We start from the raw sequence: 14,092 nt of genomic DNA on the forward strand, positions 1-14,092 counted from the left end.
TGGCCTATGAATTAATTTAAGCAGAAAAATGTATACACATAAACTGTATAAAGCAACATCAAAGAAATGAGCTGGAAAAAATTATGATATAAGTGTAATGTGTAGGTACACGTTCACACTGTTGTCATAAACTAACATAACCTAGAATAAAAGCATAAAAACTTATAAATACCCTCCTGTAAGTTAATAGTAATAGTACATGTAAATAACAAAGGGTACTTAGCTGACACTGTTTTGATCAAAAAAGTATATAAGCCATCCCACCGCGACAAGGTGTACCCATTCAGGATGGTCCTATCTGTAATGTAAAATCTCTTTATGTGCCAGCCGGCCTCAATAGATGGGCCAGAGTAGCACCCAGGTCTGACTGTTTAAACACCTGCCCATGGAAAGCTATATAAACTAAAGGCACAGCAAAAAAAAGGGGGAGCCATGCTGCTGTATGTACAAAGTACAAAAAACTAAAGCAAAACCAAAGAAATGAGCTGGAACACATATTAATATAAGTGTAACGTGTGGGTGCACAGTCACAATGTGGCCATTAACAAACAAAAGTAAAGGTTTTACTTTAGAGATAGGACCATTCTGAGTGGGTACACCTTGTCGTGGTGGGATGTCTTATAAGCTTTTTTTTATCAAAACAGTGTGAACTAAATACCCTAATGTAATTTACATGTACTATTACTATTTACTTATTTACTTACTTTTGTTTTTATTCTAGGTTACAAAAATTGTATAGAAAAAAATTAAGCTTTTTTTATTACATGTATTTTTTTTAGCCTGGAAGATCCATGTAAAAAATAACTCTGTGTGAATATACCCTATACCACTATTGTTTTCATATCGGTATTCTAAGCTGTAGACATATGTCACTATGGGTAAGTGCACACATCGTCTTTGGGTTGCCTGTTTAATTTTGGAAAACGTTGGCAGTGTTTTTCCTTATGCTCCTTTTCCAATGTATTTTCGGACACCTTTTGCGGCCACTGATGTCTCCTTTTTTACATTCTATATATAAAATAGTTGTGGGAGCCGCCGGAAGAATAAACCGGTCACATTTTTAGCTTTCAAATCCTGACGCAGTTAGAATAAGTGACAAAAGACAGAACATGTGCACAGCAAGACGTTTTGACATTGCTGTGCCTATGTTCATTCTTTTTGATATTTTTCCAGGCAGGTTCCGGGTGGATTTCATCTAAAAAAAGACCTTGTACACACATACCTTTATAGTTGTTGTGATGGTTTTTAGGTTATGTTCTGTATGAACCCTTATTGTTTCCAAATTTATCTGTAAAAAATATAATTGAGCCGTGATTTTTTTATAAGTTGTCCAAAAACAAATAAGTAGTCGGGTTGATTACCATAAATGACAGCAATAGTCTCACCCAGGTTAAATAACAACTTTGGATACTAATTGAACATTGACCGGTAGACCAGTCACTTGAGAGTTGTGCGGCTTCTACTGGAATGATCTTTCCCTGATTATCACACAATCCACGTTTCACACCTCCCTTTTTTACTAGTCACTAATCTAGGATCAGGTTGTGCTTGGTTGACTTCTTATATTTCATCTTCCCACTGGATTTTCTCAAGAGCATCATTTGCCTTGGAATGTGCTTTAATCATTCTCTCTAAAGAATTTCTCCACAAATGAAACTTTCTCTCCAGGGATGAATATGGAGGTCACTAGGTCATTCATTAACATTTATGAGACAGGTGATGACTCAGATGAACAAATAGACCTAAAAGTCACGTTCTTCATTATCCCAACACGTATCCTGTCCAAGACTAGAAGGAAGGAGACATAATGCATGTAATTATTAACTGGAGGAAACCAGTATGTAGTATATGAGTAGCTGGAGAAGTTCTAGGTTAAAGAGATGCTAAACCTAATGTCTACCTTTTCTACAGGACGTGTGCAATAAATCAAAGCCTCCTTGATGTTCTTTTATTGGATCATTATAGCTAATATAGTATTAAGTCTTATGGAGTGCACTCAAAAAGTGGGAAAAAATTAAAGATACAAATTTTAACACCTTTTCCCACCACTAGAGGGAGAACAGGAGTTTACTGCATACTGATTATACATTGAATCCAATGATAAAACAATATGTTTGAGCTCCCTCTAGTGGTGGCAATAGGGGTAAAGAACTTTGGCCTCAATTCATCAAGACTGGGGTTTTATACGCCAGACTTGATAAACTATGCGTTGTAGTACGATGTGCCAAATTCATGAAGAGATTTGTGCCTTTGAAAGAATTTGTTTTATGCAATGATTAAAGACATAGCTCTGAACACGTTGGAACTTTTAACTCTTGTATGATTTATTCCATGTTATTTTACTGATCTACAATAAAAAAGATGTATTTTATCATGGCATGAGTCTTATTCCTGTATCTTATCTTATCTCTTCTTTCAAAGAATTTGGCGCATCTATCAACCATGACAAGAAATGTTACTGGAGTCCACTTCGGATGTAATTAATGACACTTTTGTGGCTCATATTATGATGAATTTTTTGAGTGCGGTTGACCACTTTTCAAAAAGTTAGCGGTGCTGGCCTGGATTGGCGTAGAAGCGCCAAATTGGCATTGCGCAAAAACCTTGTGACATTTCAAGCAATTTTCCACCAGAAAACTGATTGATGAATCAGGTACATTATCTTTTTAACTCTAGGTCTACGGAGCAGATTTGTAGCTCTGCATGAGACAAATTAAGACATAAAAGTGCATTAGGGTGTTATCCAGACAATAACGTTAAATGGTAATGCAGCAGTACTCACCTCGTATTGTTGTGAGAAAGCAAAACACTTTATAGGCACAGGATATAAATCCAGCTGCTGCTCCGCAGGTTGGAGGATCCAACATAGAGATCAGTTGTATGAGATGTGGATATGCTGCGTGTTGGTCAGAATATAGAATAAAAGATATCCAGAGAATCCAGGGTATAAGAAATTGATAGCAATTTTATTCTCAACATGTTTCATCAAGAGAAAACACAATAAGAGTTTTATTCTCAACGTGTTTCGAAGTATCTATGACGTCTTCATCAGGAGAAACCACATAAAAAGAGTTATTCTCAACGCGTTTCGAAGTATCTATAACTTCTTCATCAGGAGAAACCACAGAAAGTCCAGAAATGCGTTGAGAATAAAACAGCTATCAATTTATTATACTCTGGATTCTTTGGATATATTTTATTCCATACTGACCAGCAGTGGAGCACACCTGCATCTCCTTAAACTGACGGTCACTGTATAAACATTTTTATAAATTTAATCAGCACAGAATTTTGGATATATGTTGGCCAAAAAAATGTGTTATATAATGTGGGCTCATTGGGTGGGTTGGTTTCTCCAAGGTCCAGTGGGCACACAGGCCACGGGCGTTGGTGCAGCTGCTAGATGGGGCACTCAAAACACGGTCAGCTGAGGGACTGGAAACCGCAGGTAGACAGGTGGAATGCTGGAAATCACAGGCAGGTTGGAGATTTCTAGGAGACCACGAGCAAGCAGGCGGGATGCTGGAACCTGCTGGCAGTCGGGAGATGTCCAGGAGAGTACAGGCAAGCAGGTGGGATGCAGGAAATGACAGGCAAGTGGGAGAAGTCCAGGAGATGACAAGCAAGCAGGTATCATGTTGAAAACTGCTGCCAGGCAGGGGAAATCCAATAGACCACACGAAGGCGGGATGCAGAAAACTGCAGGCAGGCGGAAGACATCCTGGAGACTGCAGACAGCAGCTGAGCAGGTCAGGGTGTACAGAGCAAGCCAGAGTCTAGCAACACTGAAGTCTTAATACCGAGACACAGGTGTGTGTTTTGGTGAGCCTTATATACAGTTATATGAAAAAGTTTGGGCACCCCTATTAATCTTAAGCTTAATGTTTTATAAAAATTGGTGTTTTTGCAACAGCTATTTCAGTTTGATATATGTAATAACTGTTGGACACAGTAATGTTTCTGCCTTGAAATGAGGTTTATTGTACTAACAGAAAATGTGCAATCTGCATTCAAACAAAATTTGACAGGTGCATAAGTTTGGGCACCTCACCAGAAAAGTGACATTAATATTTAGTAGATCCTCCTTTTGCAAAAATAACAGCCTCTAGTCGCTTCCTGTAGCTTTTAATGAGTTCCTGGATCCTGGATGAAGGTATTTTTGACCATTCCTCTTTACAAAACAATTCCAGTTCAGTTAAGTTTGATGGTCGCCGAGCATGGACAGCCCTCTTCAAATGATCCCACAGATGTTCAATGATACTCAGGTCTGGGGACTGGGATGGCCATTCCAGAACATTGTAATTGTTCCTCTGAATGCCTGAGTAGATTTGGAGCCGTGTTTTGGATCATTGTCTTGCTGAAAGATCCATCCCCTGCGTAACTTCAACTTTGTCACTGATTCTTGAACATTATTGTCAAGAATCTGCTGATACTGAGTGGAATCCATGCGTCCCTCAACTTTAACAAGATTCCCGGTGCTGGCATTGGCCACACAGCCCCAAAGCATGATGGAACCTCCACCAAATTTTACTGTGGGTAGCAAGTGTTTTTCTTGGAATGCTGTGTTTTTTTGCCGCCATGCATAACGCCTTTTTGTATGACCAAACAACTCAATCTTGGTTTCATCAGTCCACAGGACCTTCTTCCAAAAGGAAATTGGCTTCTCCAAATGTGCTTTTGCATACCTCAGCCGACTGTTTGTGGCGTGCTTGCAGAAACGGCTTCTTTCGCATCACTCTCTCATACAGCTTCTCCTTGTGCAAAGTGCGTTGTATAGTTGACCGATGCACAGTGACACCATCTGCAGTAAGTTGATGCTGCAGCTCTCTGGAGGTGGTCTGAGGATTGTCCTTGACTGATCTCACTATTCTTCTTCTCTGCCTTTCTGATGTTTTTCTTGGCCTGCCACTTCTGGCCTTAACAAGAACTGTCCCTGTGTTCTTCCATTTCCTTACTATGTTCCTCACAGTGGAAACTGACAGGTTAAATCTCTGAGACAGCTTTTTGTATCCTTTCCCTGAACAACTATGTTGAATAATCTTTGTTTTCAGATCATTTGACAGTTGTTTTGAGGAGCCCATGATGCCACTCTTCAGAGGAGATTCAAACAGGAGAACAACTTGCAAGTGGCCACTTTAAGTAGCTTTTCTCATGATTGCATACACCTGACTATGAAGTTCAAAGCTCAATGAGGTTACAAAACCAAAAAAAGTGCTTTAGTAAGTCAGTAAAAAGTAGGTAGGAGTATTTAAAACAAGAAAATGATAAGGGTGCCCATACTTATGCACCTGTCAAATTTTGTTTGAATGCAGATTGCACATTTTCTGTTAGTACAATAAACCTCATTTCAAGGCAGAAACATTACTGTGTCCAACAGTTATTACATATATCAAACTGAAATAGCTGTTGCAAAAACACCAATTTTTATAAAACATTAAGCTTAAGATTAATAGGGGTGCCCAAACTTTTTCATATAACTGTATGTCCGGGCAGGTGCTCACATGGGAGAAGGCCGGACCTTTTGCAAAGCCCGACGTGGAGCACACCAGGATTTAGCGGACTGGGGTGCGAGAAGCAAAGCACGCATCCAGGACAGGCGCGTAACAAAATGATGTTCAGGTGTGGACATTCCCTTTAAATGCCTCAGAATTAGAAAGTTTCTAGCTGTGTGACTTGCATGCTCCGCTACAACTGACACCTCTTTACTCCACAAATTCCTATTGTTTAGGCTGAATGCTCCTAAATAGCCTCGATAGGAGTTGTCACGTTTCAGGCCCAGCATGGGTCACTAAGATGCTGCAATTAAACACTTACATGCAGTCATTCTCTGAGATGATATTAGGGTCTAAATGGTAATTTTGTAGCTAGGAATATTCCCTCCTTGTCATATTCTAATGTTGTTGGTCTTCTACTGTTTTTTTAATTTCATTCTTTTCTAGGATACATTCATAGAGGGAAGTCCCATTGACAGTCTCTATTCACCTGTCTACCCGAGTCAATTCACCAGGTAAACTATGCCAATGAAAAGTGCTGAGCGAAACAGTATGTAATATAAAAGAATTATACTAAAGATCTAGACACACTTGACAGTAATGGGAGGTATCAAAGTAAAGAATCAATTTACATCAATCATAGGCTATTGCTTGTGGAGTGAAATCTCTTGAAGCCAGCATTTACATTCATAATGGGCACAAAAAAGTAATATTTTTCTTAAAAGGGTTGTAGGTAATTTAGTATATCTCCATAAAATCAGATAAAAGGTGCACTATATAGAAACCTGTTCATACATAACCCTCTACGGACCTTTTTCCATAGGATGATTATAACAGGCCCCCTCAGTCTCGTTTGAAAACATCGTAAAGTTTTGGTTCTGCTACAAAAATGTTGGCCATTCATCAGAAGAGGAAATACACCTAATCCTACAGAGGAAATATACCTAATTCTGACCTGAATGTTAAACTCTACATCATACTCAGCAAGATAGAATGCAAATATATCACTTATTAAAGGGATTTGAACATTAATTTTTACAGTCACTCTATATGGGCTGCAGATTCCTAAATCCTGACAGTGTGCAATGTGCGCACTGTCATGATCCCCCTCTATTTCCATCTTGAGTGGTCGTCATGTGACCACAAGTATGTGAGTCATGTACTGACTAGCTTCTCATCCACTTCTCTCAATAGAAAAGTTGCTAGTCATCTTGTGACCACCAGTGTGCACATTGCATAAATGCAGTCATGTGATGACCGCTCGAGGTAGAAATAAAGGAGAATCCTGACAGTTTGGAAAAACAAAGGCTTAGGGGCGATCTTATTACAATGTCCAAATATGAGGGCACAGTACAAAGACCTTTCTAATGATCTTTTACACCTAGGCCTGCGACAGTGACAAGATGGCATCCTCTACATCTAGAGGAAAGGAGGTTTAATCATCACAGACGCAGATTCTTTACGGTATGAGCAGTGAGACTGTGGAGCTCTCTGCCACATGATTTTGTAATGGTTGATTCACTACAAAAGTACAAGTAGGGTCTGAACACCTTTCATGTAAAATATAATGTTACAGGTTATAAGCACTAGATATTGGAACTGGGATTTTGATCCAGGGAACTGGTCTGATTGCCATATGTGGAGTCGGGAAGGAATTTTTCCCCTAATATGGGGCAATTAGCATCTGCCTCATGGGGTTTTTCCCTTCAGATCAACATGTGTCACAAAAGGTGTGGGAAAGACTTATTGCAACACAAAGGGAAGCGGGAAAGGGAGCCCAGACTCTAGGGAAAGGGGGGGGGGGGGAGTGGAGACCTCCTAGGTTGATCTAGCGTCACCCTGTCTTCCCTAACATCCTTGTATTGGCTCTTCATCAATCGCCGCATTCGTACCTCGCCTTGTCTTTCCCTGGCGTTTGGTTCAGACTAGGGAAGGGAGGAGATGAGCACTAGTCAATCTCCATTAAACACTACAGACAACAAGGAAGGACAAACGGGGAAATAGCTTAGCTTTAGACAACTCCAGACAAATGCGTACACATCCTCAAGCTCCAGAGAGGACAAAGTACTGCTCTTGCCAAAAGCCTTCACAGGTAGTAATGAATAACGCCGGTACCTCCCTCTAGAACACACCAGGTATTTATACACCCAGGCCAGGGAGTTAATTAGCCAGAGGGAGGTAGCCGCTGTGTCCTAGAGACAGCCTCTAAGAAGGTGTATGTACTGCCGAACGTAGAGATCTCCTGCAACCAACTGCAGGGCGACTGTTTGTCACTTCTGACACACACAGTGACATGTTAGGCTATAGGGTTAACTCAATTGCCTTGTGTCTTTTTTTCAACTTTAAAACTATGAAACACAATGTCAGGATTCAGCAATATGCAGTCACCTACACAGACTGCAGAAATTCATGTTCATCCCATAAAACCCCTTTAATGCATTATTTATATATTTATTTGTTAAAGTTATGTGTTAAAAATAGAAAAAATATATATGGACGTCAATCGTAGAGTGCATTGCGTAGCCGAATGTACGGAGCGGCATGAGATTACTACAGCTCTGCTTTATGAGCAGGTTGGGGCTACTTGGTGACTTTGACTACAACATACAACACGCAAAGATAGTACTATGGCCATTCCACATCTCCACATCATGAAAGTGAATGAGGTCGCATTGCAACCTGAAAGTTGCCACGTCCGTCACATGCAAGTCATCCTGTAGGCTTGGCGTTCTTTTGACTTGCGTGTCATGGCTGCAGCAACTTGCAGGTCACATTCACAATTATGTACAGTCGAGATTCGGAGATCTTTGGCCGCCCGAAGGCTGCTGCAGCCAAAGTTGCCATGTAGCCCCAAGCTTAGGTTTCTGATTGAAGGCGTCTTCCAGACAGTCCATGATAAAGAATGAACTCCCGGCAGCAGCATTGTCCCCACCTATTCACAGCTACCTCACTGTACAGAAACAGACAACAAAAAGAACAACCACAGAACAAACAATGTTTTCTGGATAATTATCCGTGTTTACTTCTAACATGAAAGGCGCCGCGGGGAGATCTGATGTTCGGCAGATTGCCACCAGCCTCGCAACATAAACAAAGATTTACATTCGAAAACAAACCTTTTCCAATCACAGAAAACACAATAGTAAAATGTTTTCTATGTGACTTTTCAACACTGAAACTGACGCACTTTCCATCCTGGTCCTTCCATTAAAGATATTTATAGGAAGTAAATAAATCCTAAAAGAGATCACAGCTTTTCTTCGAAAGGTAAGATGATGCCAGAAACTGCCTGCAATCAGTGGGAGAAACTAGCAGGTTCACTTTTCCCTGTAGCGCCACCACTGGAGGAAGTGAAGTATTACATAGTGCGCATTCAAATCGATATAGCGTTCATGTAAAGTTGGGTCATCCGGTGTCAGAGACACTTTTTTATATCTTCTCTCTGGCTAATAAGTGATGATCCTCGAGCATTAAATCAGATTTTTTATAGGATATTTGAAAATGGGGTTTCTAAATCAGACAATCCTTAGAGGACAATCAACATGTTCCAGAATATGACTTCCACTAGGGTTTACTGCAGGCAATTTCCATGCCGTGGCCACTACAGAGGAGATGTATCACGTGATGGTCACACAGATAAGTAGGAGATCTGCCTCAGCTGGTGGTCATCAAAGTGAGAATTTCTGTCCACTTCAAGTGGGTTGACACAAGATCAGGGAGTAGAGACCAGCGCCAAAGGGTAAGGGACAGAACTAATGTGGATAATTAGTGACAGTGAGTGCTACTTTTATTTTTTTATACTTGTCTGAGACATTTTTAAAATAATTTTTATCCCATCGACGACCCATTTAAGTAATATCCATCTGTTTGTTATGGGTAAATGCTATTCATCCATTTCTTAAAAGCAGTCTATCAGCCCAAAATGACTTTTCAAACAAAGCACAGATACTCGGGGCACACTAGTTGTGGCTAGGGATGAGCGAACCCGAACTTAAAAGTTTGGGGTTCGAACCAGACAGTTAGTGTCCGGCGCTAAACGCCAAACACAGACTTCTCCTAGAAGTCCTTTACAAAGTTCAGAGTTCGAGGTGAAGTCCGTTTAGAGAGAGAGAATTTTTTTCCAGGTCCAAAGTTCGAGTCCCCATTGTTTTCAATGGAGTTCAGGTTCCTAGTTAAACCCTTCGCAACCCTGGGATTTTGCGTTTTTGCATTTTCGTTTTTTGCTCCCCTTGTTCCCAGAGCCATAGCGTTTTTATTTTTTGGTCAATATGGCCGTGTGAGGGCTTATTTTTTGCGGGACGAGTTGTACTTTTCAACGCCATTACTAGTTTTACCATATCGTGTACGGGAAAACGGGAAAAAATTCCAAGTGCTGTGAAATTGCAAAAAAAGTGCAATACCACAGTTGTTTTTTATTTATTTTTTTTACCACGTTCACTGAATGCTAAAACCGACCTGCCATTATTATTCTCCAGATCATTACGAGTTCGTAGACACCAAACATGTATAGGTTCTTTTTTATTTAAGTGGTGAAAAAAAAATCCAAAGTTTGGTAAAAAAAATAAAATAAATAGCGCCATTTTCTAAGACCTGTAGCGTCTCCATTTTTCAGGATCTGGGGCTGGGTGAGGGCTTATTTTTTGTGCACCGAGCTGAAGTTTTTATTGATAACATTTTGGGGTAGATCCGATGTTTTGATCGCCCGTTATTGCATTTTATTGCAATTTTGTGGCGACCAAAAAACGTAATTCTGGCGTTTAGAATTTTTTTGCTCATTACGCTGTTAACCGATCGGATTCATTCTTTTTTTATATTGATAGATCGGGCGATTCTGAACGCGGCGATACCAAATATGTGTATGTAGGGGTTTATTTTTATTTTATTTCGAATGGGGCGAAAGGGGGGTAATTTAAACTTTTATATTTTTTTAATTTTTTTTTATATTTTTAAAAACTTTTTTTTTCACTTTTTGCTTGCTTCTATAGTCTCCATAGGAGACTAGAAGCAGCACTTGTCGCTATGAGCACCGAACACTAGGTGGCGCTCATAGCGACCCTCTCATGACAACCACTGGTGTCTGCTGCAGACCCAGGGTTGTCATGACCACCCATCGGTGACCCGCGATCACGTGACGGGGTCGCCGATGGGCAGGGTAAGTGACGTGCTTCCGGCGCAGCGCTGTTAAATGTCGCTGTCAGAGATTGACAGCGGCATTTAATATGTTAGCAGCCACAGGTGGATCGTGATTCCAAACTTTGGACTAAAGTTCGGGTCAGGTTCCAGAACCCGAACTTCCACTGGTCCGCTCATCCCTAGTTGTGGCCAAACTGTTCAATTCCACCTTCTTACCTACCTACCTTTTATCTATCTCTACCTGTCTCAGGGATTAACAGGAAAATAATTAGGTGGGACGGTGCACCAAAACGTTCAGCCAGGCCAAAGAGTGCACCAAGCGACCATTCTTGCCTTGAACAGCCATTTTGTGCTGACAGACTTTCTTTAACTATATTTTCTTAAAGGAAAGTTGTGTCATCTATGTCCTTCAGTTATTATCACTCAATAGTTCTAAGGTACTGGATGTCGTATGATGATATGGGCACAGAGAACAAGGGACCACAGATTTAAACAGATTTGTGGTGCAAGAATCTAGGAAAGCCAGGCAGAAGCTGTAATGGAGACAATATTAACAGTCACCCAGCTAAACCCACAAAATCCCAGTATAATTTGACGGAAGTGTCCTGCAAGGTCTGTTGGTTATGACCATTTTATTTTGCAAGAACATTTTCTTTCCCAATCTCGGTCCCACGACATGATCTGCTGTCCGGCCAACTTCCTTTCTGCCCATCACCTTGTTAATCTCCCCTTTGGTCCTGTCTCACTAATCCCTTATTCTCATCTATCTTTCCTTTCCCAACGCACCCACCGCATGACCCAATGTGAGCAAGAGGTGTTAGGAGCAGCTCATGCGAGGAAAACCAATCCATTTATCATAATCCCATCAGAAAAGACACTGAAAATAACGCAGACACATGCCAAGGAAACGGCTACCGAGAGGAGGGCCGTAGGCGCATAGAGAACGGAGACACAGCAAAAGTGTTACTACACAAAAGGAGAATTAGGAGGATTGAAATAAAGGAATGAAAGGGATCTTATACAAGAGAGAAATGAGGGGGAAGCGCACTAATTTGGGGGATGGGAGATTCACAAACATTTTTAATCCTTTCTTCGGGGCGAAACAAAGAATCGAAAAGAAAAAGAGCATTGGAGCAGTAAACGACTGTTGTAGCCGGCCCTGGTTTGAGAGCTGGGAGACAGATTGTGTGACATAAGGCCTGGATTTTAATGGTTAAAGCTTTTGGTTAGTACCAATGACACTAATAAATAAGGGGCATACATTTAGTATAATTAGGCAGTATTTATACTGCACAAACACGTTACATCGGGCTCTACGGGAGGGAAATATGGGCTCCGTCTCTGGCACAGTGCAGATCGGCATCTGATTTTCAGCAGTAAAACAGTAAAAAAAATAACTGAAACATAATATACCCTCAGTTCTCAGGTAAGTTAGTAACCTGCGACCTTCCATCTGTTGTGAAGCCTCTGATGGGAGTCGTAGTGTCACATCAGAAGGAACCTCTGCTGCAAATATATCACTAAAAGTAATACGAAATAGTGTAAAATGATGAAATCCAAAAGACGCTAATGAAATACAGTACATGTTTTCTATCTTTCTACCACATTAACATCACTGATAGATGGACACAGTGCTCAGCATAAATGAGTACACCCCCTTTAAAAAGTAAGATTTTAATCAATAGCTCACTGTACACAAGAACAATTTCCAAAAAGACTTGGTTCTATGGAACATTTTTTTATCCCATTATCATAAAAGTAAGGTTAATAATATAACTTTCATTACAAAAACTTCAGTTTTGCTCGAATTAGTTGATGCAAAAATGAGTACACCCCGTATCAAAAACTGCTACGGTACATCTGATATTTTGCATGATCTCCATGATTTCTAAACGATGCTCATCAAACATAGTGTGCTATTTTTTGATGAATTGGGTACAAAATCTGGCAGCACAAAAAGAAAGACAAGCTCAAAGAGGACAGAATACAAATGATGAATCAGGGCCTTACTGTTGCTTACTTGAAGCCTGTCACCGGGTTTCAGGTCATTCTGTACATACAGTACAGACCAAAAGTTTGGACACACCTTCTCATTTAAAGATTTTTCTGTATTTTCATCACTATGAAAATTGTACATTCACACTGAAGGCATCAAAACAATGAATTAACACATGTGGAATTATATACTTAACAAAAAAGTGTGAAACAACTGAAAATATGTCTTATATTCTAGGTTCTTCAAAGTAGCCACCTTTTGCTTTGATGACTGCTTTGCACACTCTTGGCATTCTCTTGATGAGCTTCAAGAGGTAGTCACCGGAAATGGTCTTCCAACAATCTTGAAGGAGCTCCCAGAGATGCTTAGCACTTGTTGGCCCTTTTGCCTTCACTCTGCGGTCCAGCTCACCCCAAACCATCTCGATTGGGTTCAGGTCTGGTGACTGGAGACCAGGTCATCTGGCATAGCACCCCATCACTCTCCTTCTTGGTCAAATAGCCCTTACACAGCCTGGAGGTGTGTTTGGGGACATTGTCCTGTTGAAAAATAAATGATGGTCCAACTAAACGCAAACCGGATGGAATAGCATGCCGCTGCAAGATGCTGTGGTAGCCATGCTGGTTCAGTATGCAGCCCGGACTTCCCTTTCATATTCGATTTGTTCGAAGGTGGGGACAGTGACGCCAGCGCAGATTGGGCACCAGGCACCAAGTGGCATTCCACCGCACCAGAGCTCCGGGGCCACGAGTGCCGACACCGCTGGTACGGCACCAGCACGGGAGGTGAGTATAGTTTTTTTTATTTTATCAGGGCCAAACATTTATTTCATGAAGGGGTTGTCCTAGTAGTTGACAACCCCTTTAATGGCTTGTTCACACATCATATTTTCTCGTACGAGTGCTATCCCTGAAATCCATGCCTATGATATACTATGGGGTTGTGCACATTTCCAAATTTTTTTCCTTGGAGCAAGTGGTTATCGTAAAAAATTGGAGACATGTTCAATTTTGATCCGAGCGGCAGATCAAAATCGGCAATGCAAGTCAACGGGTCCAATTTTCACGGACTGTCAAAAAGGAGAAGGTGGAGAAACTTTTTTTTTTCTCTCCACGTACGAGAAAAACTGATGACACTGATCAAAGTCTGATCAGAATAATTGGTTCGTTTTTCTCATACGTGGAATGAGCCCTTATCTGAGCTTTGCGCAAGCGCCTGCTGCCGCTGGACCCATCTTAGTGCTGTATGAATCCTTTTAGTATAAAATGCCAATGGTTTTGACATGGACATATTTGGTGCTACATCCTTGCCACATAATGACAAAGTGATTGTGGTTGTAATGGTCCCCTTTAAAACTGGTATATTTTACGCAACATATAAAGCTAAAAGATCTTGGAGTTTGGCTTGTCCTTCATCCAGGACAAAGATTCAGTTTGATCCCCCAACCTTACATAGTATTACATACAAATCC

At 40.7% G+C, this 14,092-nt stretch overlaps 1 protein-coding gene and 1 long non-coding RNA gene across 4 annotated transcripts in view; one reads left to right on the plus strand and one right to left on the minus strand.

Moving 5' to 3' along the window:
• The window catches only part of LOC141258002 (uncharacterized), a 16,016-nt gene extending 10,009 nt beyond the window's left edge, over positions 1-6,007 (plus strand). The window contains exons 2-3 of the long non-coding RNA XR_012318162.1: positions 2,422-2,653; positions 5,940-6,007. This is a non-coding gene — a long non-coding RNA (uncharacterized lncRNA). The remainder of the gene's footprint in view (positions 1-2,421; positions 2,654-5,939) is intronic.
• Positions 1-14,092, minus strand: part of EPHB1 (EPH receptor B1) — a 435,557-nt gene that overhangs the window by 327,033 nt on the left and 94,432 nt on the right. The window lies entirely within an intron of this gene.

This window comes from Phyllobates terribilis, unplaced genomic scaffold (assembly GCF_046119375.1).
Source record: "Phyllobates terribilis strain yellow unplaced genomic scaffold, ASM4611937v1 Scaffold_3__8_contigs__length_932513732, whole genome shotgun sequence".
NCBI classification, from domain to species: domain Eukaryota; kingdom Metazoa; phylum Chordata; class Amphibia; order Anura; family Dendrobatidae; genus Phyllobates; species Phyllobates terribilis.